The sequence below is a fragment of the Bidens hawaiensis genome, unplaced genomic scaffold (genome assembly GCF_021521415.1).
Source record: "Bidens hawaiensis isolate Kalapana, Puna unplaced genomic scaffold, B.hawaiensis_p1.1 tig00004003_1, whole genome shotgun sequence".
Taxonomy (NCBI): domain Eukaryota; kingdom Viridiplantae; phylum Streptophyta; class Magnoliopsida; order Asterales; family Asteraceae; genus Bidens; species Bidens hawaiensis.
Window position 1 is genome coordinate 1,282,711 of NW_027491234.1, and position 13,454 is coordinate 1,296,164.

The following is a 13,454-nucleotide window of genomic DNA, read 5'->3' on the forward strand; positions in this document are numbered from 1 at the left end:
AATAAACAATTTCTCACCATCATTTTATTCAAATAAATTCTCAACTCCATTTCATTCTATCACTGCAGTGGTTAATTTATGGTTAGGAGGGAGATGTCCGTCTACTTTGGCAGAGTTTGTCGCGTCTGCTCCTCTTACACCGCTTTTAAAACCCGACAACGGGATTCGACCTATTGCAGTGGGTACTATATGGAGGCGTTTGGTTTCTAAGGTGGCTATGAAAGGGGTTGGCAAAGAAATGACCAAATACCTTAATGATTTCCAGTTTGGGGTTGGTGCGTCGGGTGGTGCGGAGGCCATATTACATAGCGCCAACAGGGTATTGAGTGAGCGCCACACAGATGGGTCTCTTGCAATGCTTATAGTTGATTTTTCTAATGCATTTAATATGGTGGATAGATCAGCTTTACTTCATGAGGTAAGGATCAGATGCCCTTCTATTTCCTTATGGGTGGAATTTTTATATGGGTAGCCATCAAGACTATATATTGGGGATGATAATATTTGGTCCACCACAGGGGTTCAACAAGGAGACCCATTGGGACCACTCCTTTTTTCCCTGGTTTTACACCCCCTTGTGCATCAGATTCGAGACAATTGCAAGCTTCTTCTTCATGCCTGGTATCTTGATGATAGGACAGTCATTAGAGATTCAATGGAGGTGGCTAAAGTGCTGGATATCATTAAGGTGACGGGTCCAACTTTGGGTCTTGAACTGAATATTAAGAAAACTGAGCTATTTTGGGCTTCTTGTGATGGTACGAAGTCTCGTGATGGTTTATTCTCTACTGAAATCGGGAGACCATTATTAGGGGTGAAGCTTCTTGGGGGAGCTGTTAGTAAAGACACCGGGTTTATTAAGGGTTTGGCAAAGAAGAGAGCTACTAATGCTGTTGATTTGATGCGTCTTCTCCCAAAACTTGGTGACCCGCAGAGTGAGTTACTTTTGCTTCGATCATATATGGGTATTGCTAAACTTTTCTTCGGTTTGAGAACATGCCAACCTGTACACATGATGGAGGCAGCGGTGTTTTTTGACAAGGGATTGCGTGAGGCGATCGAGGACATTGTAGTTTGTGGAGGTCCTTTCTTTGGAGACCTCCAATGGCGACTTGCTTCCTTACCCATTAAGAATGGGGTTTGGGGTTGTATTCGGTAGTAGAGGCTTCCTCTTATGCGTTTGTGGCCTCGAGAGCCCAATCGTGGGTGCTTCAGGATCACATTTTGCGAGACAGTGGTATATGTGGGATGGATTCTGATTATTCTTGTGCTCTGGCTTGTCTTCATGATATGATTCCAAGCTTCGATTTTAGCAGTTTCTCTAACAAAGAGACCACCCCATCTAAAGCCCAGCATGCATTGGCGAGCACTCTTTCTAGTAAAATTGTTCACGACATGGAGTCACACTTTAACATGACAAGCAGACAAAAAGCCATTTTTGAGTGTCTACAAGCACCACATGCTCAAGATTTTCTTCTTGCTATCCCTATAGATGGGTTAGGCCAGCATATGTCTCCAGTGGAGTATCGTAGTATCCCTAAGTATCGCCTTATGATTCCTCTATTTCCGGTTGATGAGATATGTCCTATTTGTCGTAAAGCGTGTTTAGACTCATATGGGGAGCACGCGGTGCACTGTAAAGAGCTCCCGGGGTTCAAGTACCGACACGATCTGGTTAGGGATGTGCTCTTTGATATATTCAGGCGAGCTGGAATTTCTGTTAAGAAAGAAGCACCTGTGAATTTCCTGACTGACCCGTCGGAGGGAAGATCATCTCTTCCACTGGCTGACATTTTGGTGTTTGGATGGATAGGAGGGAAACACGTGTGTGTGGATTTAACAGGGGTTTCTCCTTTGGTGGGCTTAGGGAGTACTGGTTTCGCGGTCGGTCAAGCCGCATTAAAAGCTGCTTCAGGTAAGGTGGCAAAACATGAAAAGGCGTGTCTTGACAACCAACATGTATTTATTCCTTTTGCTTTTGACACTTTTGGTTTCCTCGCGCCTGAAGCTGTGGAGCTACTTACCCGTGTTCAGCGGGTCATGCATAGTAATGTTATGACTCCAAGATCAGCAAATATAGTTTTTAAAAGATTGGGTTTTGTGATTCAAAAAGGAGTAGCGGCGCAGCTTGTTGCCCGCTTGCCTTCTGTTTCGATGTAATCCAAAAGGTCTTTAATTAAAAATTATTATTTCTACACTTCAATTCTCTTTAAAATTCAACCACTCTCTCAACTTTCTACAACCATAAACCCAAGCTCAAACCCAAACCCGAGCTCGAGCTAAAACCAAACCCAAACCCGTGGATCCGGCTCAAATATGGTGGACTAGTTTGCTTGGAAACAATAATGACCCTACTAACCCTTTCTTTGCCAACCAACAAGGTCATCGACCTGTAATGCCACCAGGCCCACCACCCATGCAACCGATTACTGATATGTTATTTCGACCGCCAATGTCATATATGTCTTCACAAGTACCCGAAATCCAAGCACCCGAAAAACAAACACCCGAAACCCAAACACCCGAAACCCAAATACCCCAAACCCAAGTATCCGAACCGCAAGTAGCTCGTACCACATCAGAAGGTAAACTAAGTCATAAAAAGAAACAGGATGGTCAAACAACTAGGGAAAAGGGCGAAAGAATAAAGTGGGAAACGAATGAGGAGATGGCGTTGGCACGTGCATAGATTGACTCATCCGAAGACTCAATTCAAGGAAAATTATTAAAAAAAATATTTATATATATTTCATGTTCTATTTTTTTGTTGACTATTACTAGGTTTTTAATTTTATCGAAGGTGACGATAAATATATACCCTTGAGTATCGGGATGAAATACGTGCTAAGTTTTTATTACAATGGGTCGAGGTTTATAGCTTAAGGACGATTTCGCCTACAGCAAATGGAAGGCAATGCGTAATATAAATAACCAACTTCTCCAATGTTTACACCTACTCTGCAAACAAATGGGAGAAAAATCGGCATGAGCGATGCCAACGTGATGGAGTTTGCCTTAAAGCAATACATGGTCTAATATAAAGGAGATTTCAATATGTTAGAAGCTTGGAGACAATGCACGAGCTCACTAAAGTGGGCGCCGGTCCCATCATTTTCATCGTGACTGTCCAAACGGTCAAAGACAACGTCTACGTTGGCCGATCAATCGGCATCTCAAGCCACGCCGGATGCTCGTTGTCAATTTAACTTAAATGAATTTGATCCCGATTTTGTTTTTGATGAACCAGATGAGTTACCATGTCCGGTAGGAAGAGATAAAGCCAAGGCGGTGATGAGAGGTGGAGGATCTTCGTCTAGAACAACATCCTCGATGAGTTCCAAAGTGAGCTTGCGTTTTGACAACTTGGAGCCTAAATTATCCGAGATTGCCATGGCTAAAAAAGACTCAAAGATGAAATTGCAAGAATGCATGAAGAAAGAAAATTGACGCATGCGAGGAATACAAAGCGATGCATGATGAAAGGAAAAAAAATCAATTGGGGCAGCAGCGAGACAAGGATTTCAAGTTCCTCACAAATGATTTTTCGCATCTAAATTCCGTCACGTGGGCTTTTTTGAAGTGCAAAAAAAGCAAAGATAATGACCAAATATACAAACGAGGACGAAGGCGAGGATGAGGATGATGACGTAGAGAACGATTACGAATATTAGTTATATTTTGGTTAATTTAAGTTGTTATGTTTTTATTGTTTTTTTATTTATTTAAAGTTTAATTTTAGTATTGTTATATTATTATTTAGTTTATATTCTATTGTGTTTGTTAAATAAATAAATAAATAAATAAGAGCGTTAAAAAGCCCCTCGGGGCTTCGAGCCACCGATATGCATTATAGTTTGAGCTTTAAAGCCCTCCACCATAATAAACAATCTAAGCAAACAAGAACTCAAAACCCCAGCACTTAATGATTTTTCAAAACAATTAGATTAATTCAACAAGCTTGACCCATGCAATTAAAAAAACTTTAATTTCTTGAAATCTACCAAGAACTCAATACCTTAACTTTATGATTATTCATAACGATTGGATTTCAACAAAGCAAACAACTTTTAATCACTAAATATTATCATCTCAAGCTAACAAGTAAGAACTACTTTAGAAACCTTATTTTCAAGAAATCCACCAAGAATACACAGATACTTGTAAGTTGTAACCCTCTAAGATAATCGTGTGAAAATTAATTAATTGCTTTAAACATTTTTTGTAACAATTTAATATGCTATTATGCATATAAACGGAACATATAATTCAATTAAATGTTTTAAAGAATCCTATTTGAACTCGTTTACTTAACCATGGATGAAAGAAACACGTAAAAGATAATAACATATCTATAATTAGCTCTCATGTCAATCTTCTAATTCAAATTTCAAAATTCTCTCCACACCCTTAACCTCATACCGTATACATATATACTTATTGTTGCCTATCAACTTTAAACCTTCAATCCAAAGTACAAATTCCATATTCCTTATTCCTTCATCTGCTTAGCTTGCTTTTAGTCATCATGTATCGGGTAGCAAAAGCCTCTGAGTATTTGGTCATCACCGGATACAAAATCAATGACATCAAGATCGCCAAGAAAGCATGGGTGCTTCCCGGGCAATCCTACTCGAGGTTCGACATCTCTCCGGCAAATTACAGCTTCAAAGTCCAGGCGATGAGCGCCGAGAAACTCCCGTTCATCCTCCCAGCCGTATTCACCATTGGTCCGCGCGCAGACAACGATGACAGCCTCCACAAATATGCTAAACTCATCTCCTCTCATGATAAGCATTCAAAACACATGAATGAGCTCGTCCAGGGGATCATCGAGGGCGAGACGCGTGTCCTTGCGGCTTCCATGACCATGGAAGAGATCTTTAAAGGAACCAAAGAGTTTAAGCAGGAGGTGTTCGGGAAAGTTCAGCTGGAACTTAATCATTTCGGGTTGTGGATTTATAATGCAAACGTTAAACAGTTGGTGGATGTTCCTGGACATGAGTATTTCTCGTATTTAGGAAAGAAGACACAAATGGAAGCTCAGAATCAGGCGAAAATAGATGTCTCTGAAGCCCAGATGAAGGTAATAATATAACGTTATAATTTGATATTATATATACGTTTTGCAATCCAAGAAGGAGTAACCTGTTCGGGTTATGGGTTAATCGGGTCGGGTTAGTTGCTTTTTTTCTTAATGTTTGTATTCCATAATTACTACTTGCTAATGTTTGTATTCCATAATTACTGCTTACTAAGGATATCCCACGTTCTTATATATCCATAATATTTACTAGGTAAACTTCAATAATATTTAACAGGAGGAAATACCATTTTTCCTTTTTCAAATAAAAAGTACCGTGTGGTTTTCTTTCGTGGTCCTCAGCAAATTGCAATTACTTAAATGATATAAGTTATAGTTGTCTGTAAATGTAATGTCTACGAGCTGTATAGAAACAATTGGAAACTTTTTGCCGGACATGTTAAAATAATTATAAATTTTTTTTTCCTGCATTTAACAACTAATGATAATTGTAAGTTTTTGATTGTATGGAAAGCGGGCAACAAGTTGCGTCGCAACCCTCTTTTGAATTGCAAAACCCAATCTTTTAAAAACTACATTTGCTGATCTAAGAGTCATAACTTTTCTTATTACAGAAAGTTTGGACATTTGTGCTGGTTAACATAAACTCGTTCATGCTAACCAGAAACCTTTTTTTTTTAAATTAATAAACCCATAACCCGACCCTAATTATAATACAGGTTTGTCGGGTTAACCCGAACAACCCGATTAAGACTTTTTACCCTATCATTCCATGCAATAAAATCTTCATTTACACTCCATCTCATATGCTCCAATTTAGCTCCTTTAAGCTCCGCTCACCTGTAAACGTAAAACCACTCAAAGTAATCGTGTCCAAGGCATATTGTAGGTCCCAAGGTGGGTGGATCTAACAATAGAGTTGGATCAACCGAGCTTAGTGCTAGCGGAAATCACACTAAGCCACCTAAGTGGTCTCGGATCTTGAGATGTTATTTTCAATTTGTTTGAGAGAATGAGAGAGAGAGCCGAAAGATAGTTTGCAAAAAAGGTTTTCTTTGAATATTAACAACTACAATTACATGCACTTTCAACTTCTTTACTTCTCATGGCATGCTTCCTATTTATAGGGAAGCATGCATGAGAAGTAAGTCACATCAATGGCTCTATGGGCTTTACAAAATTATTTCTCTTAGGCCTGAAGTAAACAAAATGGCCCATTACATAAACATCAATACAAAGGACTAATATAAACGAAAAGGAACCTAACACATATAAACACATAAAACACACGATATAACTTACTTAACACACATTATTTCATCCACACATCACATTCCCACACTTGTCCTTTTTCGTCCTGAAAAAGATTAACAATGAAATCAGAACCGAAAACTGTTTTTACTAAATACTCAATTTATTTTTATTATTAAAAGATAACACAAAAACCGCAATTGTCGATATTGCTATCCATTTAAACCCATGCCCTAATACTTACTAGGACAAATAAGGTGTGACAATTTATTAGTTTATATGATTAAATGGAACCCACACATCAAAGCCTTGAAGCCGCCTAGGACAAACTTTGATGTAAAAACATATAGTGTATTCTAAAATTTAAACTAAAGTTTTGTTATTTTATGATATAGGGTGAAACTGGAGCGAAGTTTCGAGAAGGACAAACTTTGCAGAATGCAGCTAAAATTGATGCAGAAACTAGGATCATATCGACGCAGAGGCAAGGGCAGGGGAAGAAGGAAGAGATAAAGGTTAGGACGGAAGTGAAGGTATTTGAGAATGAAAGGGAGGCTGAGGTGGCAGAAGCAAATGCTGGGTTGGCAATGAAGAAGGCCAAGTGGGCCAAGGATTCACAAGTGGCAGAGGTGGAGGCGACCAAGGCGGTGGCGCTCGGGAGTCGGAGCTGCAGAAGGAGGTTGAGATCATGAACGCGTTGACTCAGACCGAGAAACTCAAGGCTGAGTTCTTGAGTAAAGCTAGTGTTGAGTATGAAACCAAGGTAACAAGTATTATTCAAACTTGTATTAATTTTTTGAATACACATGATTAATTAATAATCATTAAATTGGATGTAATTAAAGGTGCAAGAGGCCAATTGGGAGGTATACAGGAAACAAAAATCCGCAGAAGCAATTCTTTACGAGAAAGAAAAAGAAGCGGAGGCTCAGAAAGCTATTGCTGAGGCCACATTCTACTCTAGGAAACAAGTAGCAGATGGTGAACTGTATTCAAAACAGAAAGAGGCTGAAGGTCTAGTTGCCCTTGCACAGGCTCAAGGGACCTACTTAAAGACACTTTTGGGTGCATTGGGAGGTAACTATGGAGCTTTGAGAGATTATTTGATGATCAATGGTGGAATGTATCAAGACATTGCTAAGATTAACGGGGAGGCGGTTAAAGGGTTGCAGCCAAAGATTAGTATTTGGACCGGTGCAGGCGGTGATGGAACCAGTGGTGATGGTTGTTGTTCGGGAGGTGCTATGAAGGAGGTTGCTGGGGTGTACAAGATGTTACCACCTTTGTTTAATACCGTTCATGAACAAACGGGTATGTTGCTGGCTGCTTGGATGGGGAAGATCACTGAAAACTAATGGTAACATAGTTGCATATGGAGTCATGAATTGAAGTTCCTAGTTTATATTTACTAGTATTTTAAATTTTTTGTTATTTGAACTTGGTGTTTTGTTGAATGTTTTATGTGGTGACTGGTGAAGGCTATATATTTGGTTGAAACTGTTTTATTAAGTTATTCAAAATTTAGTTGTTTGCTTGGCTAATTTTCCTTACCAGTTTTTATGAAGATTGTAACCCAAATCACTAATTATGGTTTTAGAAAATTATAAACCAAGCCAACCAAGTTAGGTCTATCGGATGGACATACAAGGTTGGCAGTTTGATAAGTTTTTTTTAATGTTTAGTTTGTATATTTTAAAAACTGATAAAAGGTAATCCGTTGTTTACATGATACGTTTCATGTTTCAAGTTGTATGTACCGTTAAAGTAGCAAGTATTTTATAGCTCCTTTTTTATCGTTATTTAGTTACAAATAAAACCTAGTTATTAACTTCATTTATAACACTAACATTAAATTTTGTAGGCATATTAACTAGTGCAGCATAAAGTTTAGTTAATGTATTTTGTTATATCAAGATTTAATAGAAAACATTATGTATCCTATCCTCTAATATGTTTGTTACATTTTTACTATTGAGAAACAGAAACAAAAGTATGTTGTTTTACAATTTATTGATTACAAATACAAGAAACTGCTAGGAAATTTACATTTGCTATATATAGGAAAAGCTATTAAAAGTAAAAGATCACAAAATATGCATTTCATTTGTATCATAATTAGCAAGGGAAAATACGCAGAAATTTAGCATTTGCTATAAGTAGTTAGAGCTATTAAATGTATAACTCACAAAAATAAACGTTATCGTCTATAATCACTAGTAGAAAAATGAACTTTTGACGCAGTTGGGTTTCTTCTTTTGACACGGTGCTATCTAAAAACCGCGTCTAAAAATGTCTTTTTCATTAAGCTCATAAATCAGGTGCCAAAAAATTGCTTCTAAAGGTCTATAACCGCGTCTAAAAGTTGAGATTAGCAACGGTTTTTAAAAAACCACGTCTATAGCTGTGGTTTCTTATTCACTCCATAACCCTAACCAATTCTGTCAGTTTTCTTTTATCATCTTCCAAGCAGCAACTTTGGAGCGATTTTGAAATGGTACGTAGGCGGCTCACGCCAGCACCACAACACAACACAACACAACCCCCAAATTCATCAAGATTCACACGTAATCCATCTAATTCCACTAAGGTAACTCCAATTCCAATCCTTTAACCACCCAAATCAACCACAAATTCAATCAATTTCATACCCAGTTCATCAATTTCACAACTTGTGTATACCCAGATGTGTAATTATTAATCTAGGGTTTCTGTTCATGGAGGCCGTTGAGGCGAAAACCATCAGCGGCGTTGAGAGGGTGAATACGGAACGGGATCAGGTGCGTGTGAAGAGGAAAACCCTTTTGTTGATCAGTGCCAAAGAGCTCTTCAATTGCTGAGTAATACTGGGTGTATTGAAGATGATGATGGTGATTTGGCTGGACCTACTACCGGCCCCTGTGACTCGCAGAACGTAGGACGGCGAGGCTGATTTGGTAAATTTAGTGTTTTTGTTTGTTAAATTGTTGAACCTGTGAATGGATTGTGTGATTAAAATTGGGTGAAATTGGTTTTGGGTTTGATTAAGAAGATTGGAATATAGGGCTGTAAGTTTTACCCGATACCCGAAACCGGACCTGAGAAACTGCTAACCCGAGAGTAGTTGTATCTGCGGAACCCGAACCCGAATTCATGCCACCCGACCCGAGAAAATGCTAACCCGAACCTAAATTCGCGCTACTCAAACCAATAAGCAGTCTTATGTAATAAGTATTGAATTTGGAAGTTCATTCTAGTTCTCGATTTTGTGACTAGCTTTGAGCGTTCAAATCCAAGTTGTTTTTGCTGTGATGATTGTGGTTGGTGTAAATTAATATTACAACTTGTTACATACTTAGGTATTTGCAGAGTAGAGTATTTGTCGTTTCGATTTATATACATAATAGATTTTAGTACAATTTGTAATAGGATCCATTTGATAGAAAATTGTATTTTAATGAGCTTGTATTGTAAAATTTTAAATCTAATGCATTTTGGTTTATTTTGTGATTTTTGGTATTTGGATTGCTAAAATTCTGCATTAAAATAGATTTGGCTGGCTTTCAAAAAAAAAAATCCAAATTTGAAAGTGGATATAACATAAAATCATTGATAAATAATTTAAAGTGGACTGATTAATGTTTGTATTCATTTATTGATCTCTAGCTTCTTACGAGAGGCTTGTATTTAAAGCGTCTTTCAAAAAATAAAATGAATTTGGTTTTCACACATCATGTGTGAAAAAGACAAAAGAAACAATGTATTGTAAATGGTTGTTTACCTTTGTATAAACTACAATATACCCAAAAAAAATGTGATTTCTAAAAGTGCTGTATGAAATCACAGCCCCAAAAGAATATATTTTGTAGCATAAATCTGTGGAATCATTTCTTCTTACACACATGCTATGTGATTCCTAAAGAGTCGGACGCTTTCATCTAGGATATCTAGGTTTTTAATTGAGTTTGCAACAATGCCATATTTAGTCATCAAAAAATATAGCTTAGTCCCCAAGGTAACCATTTAACAATAGTAACCCTTTAATATTTTTTTAATCATAATTTTTGTCTAAGAACTAGTATTTGGACACCCCCCTTAAATTCGTTTATATAGAGTACAATTCAAATATTAAATTTTTAACACGATTAGTTGTTAATAGTTTTATATTTATAAGCGATTAGTTGTTATGGCCATATACAAGCCATAAATGCAAAAGAAAAGCATATCTAGTGCTTGTCTTCATTCATTGGAGATTGATTCATCAGCGTGGAGAAATAACTTTTTTAGGTGATTTAATTCTGCTGGTATTTGATTTTTCAAATGGAATTTTGTTTAATTTTGCTCATGGTTGATGATTGAATTAGTTGGAGATGAAGAATTGGGATGCGTTAATTTTGTGTTTGCGGCTAAGAGCCATGAACCACGACAAATAGTGAAGCGAACGGGGTGGTGAGGCATTTTTGTATTTATATTATTTTGAGTTATTTACAAATAGTCAATATTATTAAAATCAATTTAGTTACATAAAAGAAGAGTATTTTACTCATTCTATCCAAACTTAATAGAAGAGCTGACGGAAATTAGTGTTAAAGGCCAAACATATTACAAATTTAAAACCACAAACTTGTTACTTTCAAACTCTACATCCAAATGTGTACTCTGCCAACCACATGGGTCTCAAAAAGTAAAATCTTTTCACTCTATACCTTCTTTAAACTTTAAACCTTCAACCCAAAGTAAAGACTACAAACCATCTCCCTTGTTTTTCTCCATTGTCATTTCTGGCCATTATGACTTCGAACGTGTAATTCACCGGAGAGATGTCGAAAACCGAGTAGGATTGACCGAGAAACACCCATGCTTTCTTTGCGATCTTGATGTCATAGATCCCGAAGCCGGTGATGACTAAGTACTCGGACGCACTTGGGTAGCAAATGCGTCCGAGTACTTAGTCATCAACGGCTTCGGGATCGATGACATCTAGATCGCAAAGAAAGCATGGGTGTTTCTCGGTCAATCCTACTTGGTTTTCGACATCTCTCCGGTGAATTACATGTTCGAAGTCATGGCCATGAGCGCCGAGAAACTCCCCTTCATCCTCCCAGCCGTGTTCACCATCGGTCCACGCGTCGACGACCAAGAAAGCCTCCACAAATACACCAAACTCATCTCCTCTCACGACAAAGAGTCCAACCACATGAATGAGCTCGTGAAGGGGATCATCGAGGGCGAGACACGTGTACTCACTGCCTCGATGACTATGGAGGAGAGGAACCAAAGCGTTTAAGCAGGAGGTGTTCGAGAAAGTTCAGCTGGAACTCAACCAGTTTGGGTTGTGGATCTATAATGCGAACGTTAAACAGTTGGTGGATGTTCCTGGACACGAGTATTTCTCGTATTTAGGACAGAAGACACAAATGGAAGCCGCAAATCAGGCGAAAATCGATGTCTCTTAAGCCAAGATGAAGGTAATTTGATATTTGATATAATCGTTTAATTTTATATTTTGATAGGTGCATTTAAATTTTGTGATTGTGTGATATAGGGTGAAATCGGAGAGAAGCTTCGACAAGGACAAACACTACAAAATGCTGCTAAAATTGAAGCGGAAACAAAGATCGTATCGACGCAGAGGCAAGGGCAGGGGAAGAAGGAAGAGATAAAGGTGAGGACTGAGGTAAAGGTGTTTGAGAATGAAAGGGAGGCTGAGGTGGCAAAAGCAAACGCTGAGCTGGCGATGAAGAAGGCAAAGTGCAAGGATTCGCAGGTGGCCGAGGTGGAGGCCACAAAGGCGGTGGCGCTCAGGGAGGCGGAGTTGCAAAAGGAGGTTGAGATCATGAACGCGTTGACTCAGACGGAGAAACTCAAGGCTGAATTCTTAAGCAAAGCTAGTGTTGAATATGAAACTAAGGTAACAACTTAATATTTAAACCTCTATTAATTTCTTGAGTACACGTGTTTAATTAATAAGCATTAAACTGGATATAATGAAAGGTGCAAGAGGCGAATTGGGAGCTTTACAGGAAACAAAAATCCACAGAAGCAAATCTATATGCGAAAGAAAAAGAAGCCGAGGCTCAAAAGGCTATGGCGGAGGCCATGTTCTACTCTCGTCAACAAGTGGCAGATGGTGAACTGTATGCAAAACAGAAAGAGGCTGAAGGTCTGGTTGCCCTTGCGCAGGCCCAGGGGTCCTACTTAAGGACTCTTTTGGGTGCACTGGAAGGTAACTATGGAACCCTAAGGGACTATTTAATGATCAACAGTGGAATGTATAAAGACATTGCTAAGATTAACGGGGAGGCGGTTAAAGGATTGCAGCCCAAGATAAGTATTTGGACTGGTGCGGGTGCAAGTGCAAGTGGTGTTGGGGACAGTGGTGATGGTCGTTGTCCTGGTGGTGGTGGTGCTATGAAGGAAGTGGATGGAGTGTACAAGATGTTACCGCCTTTGCTTAGCACGGTTCATGAACAGACCGGAATTTTGCCGCCTGCTTGGATGGGGAAGGTTACTGAAACCTTAAGATAACCTAGTTGCATATGGAGTCATGAATTGAAGTTCTTAGTTTTATTTAACTTTTAGAGCTATTAGTTGGAGCATTTTAATTATTTGAACTGAATTAGTTGGTGTTTTGTTGAATGCTTTATATGGTGACTGGACACTGTTGAAGTTGTAAAGGCTAAATATTTGCTTGAAACTGTTTTATTATGTTATGCAAATTTACTTGTTTCCTAAGCTAATTAATTTATCCTACCAGTTTTGATGAAGATTTAAACACTAATTGCAGTTTTAGAATATTATAAACCAAGCCGACCGAGTTAGGTCTGTTGGATAGGCAAACCAGCAGTTTGATAAGTTTATTAAAAGGTTAGTTTGAATCACCAACTATACATTTCAAAAATAAATAAAAGGTAATCGGTCGTTTATATGACTGGTTTCAAGTTTCAAGTTGTATGTACCGCATAGTATTAAGTATTTCATGGCTACTTTTTTACATAGTTGTACAATAAGGATAGTTACAAATAAAAGCTAGTTACATCATATCTTTCGTTTATAACACTTAAATTAAAGTTTTTAGGCATTTACTTCTACGAAATTTACATTTGCTATATATAGTGAAACTCTTAAAAAGGGATAAAAGAAAGAAAATGGACATTTACATGTAAAATCATAATAATAGATTACA

The 13,454-nt window shown here is 38.1% G+C and overlaps 2 pseudogenes; both read left to right on the top strand.

Annotated features, from left to right (window-relative positions):
- Positions 1-4,525: 4,525 nt before the first annotated feature.
- Positions 4,526-7,647, top strand: LOC143624977 (flotillin-like protein 4; annotated as a pseudogene).
- A 1,359-nt stretch (positions 7,648-9,006) lies between these two features.
- Positions 9,007-12,796, top strand: LOC143624936 (flotillin-like protein 4; annotated as a pseudogene).
- The last annotated feature ends 658 nt before the right edge of the window (positions 12,797-13,454 follow it).